Source organism: Pteropus alecto, unplaced genomic scaffold (genome assembly GCF_000325575.1).
Source record: "Pteropus alecto unplaced genomic scaffold, ASM32557v1 scaffold96, whole genome shotgun sequence".
NCBI lineage: Eukaryota > Metazoa > Chordata > Mammalia > Chiroptera > Pteropodidae > Pteropus > Pteropus alecto.
Window position 1 is genome coordinate 338,472 of NW_006438979.1, and position 431 is coordinate 338,902.

The 431-nt window shown below is 44.5% G+C and overlaps 1 pseudogene; it reads left to right on the top strand.

The window, feature by feature from the left end:
- The first annotated feature begins 73 nt into the window (after nt 1–73).
- LOC112483198 lies at nt 74–192 on the top strand (annotated as a pseudogene).
- The last annotated feature ends 239 nt before the right edge of the window (nt 193–431 follow it).

Sequence of the window (431 nt, forward strand, 5' to 3'; positions counted from 1 at the left end):
CCTAGTTCAAAAAGTGTTTTTCTCCATGAAGGCTTAAAGAACTTTACCTCTATTATCTAAAGAATTCCTTTCTGTCTACGGCCATGCTACCCTGAACTAGCCTGATCCCGTCTGATCTCAGAAGCTCAGCAGGGTGGGGCCTGGTCAGTGCTTAGATGGGAGACCACCTAGGAAGACTAGGTGCTGTAGGCATAAAAAAATTTAAAAATAAGGAATTGTAAGCTGACAAGCTCCTTGCAATCTGTGAGGTCAACCAAGGGTGGCTTTGCCTAAAAAAAAAAAAAAGAAAAAAATTATAAACATTGGTGGCCGCTAGGGATCGTGGGAAGTGGGGGATGGGATTAAAAATGGAGCATAAGGCACATTTAGGACAGTGCTTTTCTTCTGTGTGACACAGTGGCCGTGGCTGCATGTCCTCATCCGCGTGTCAG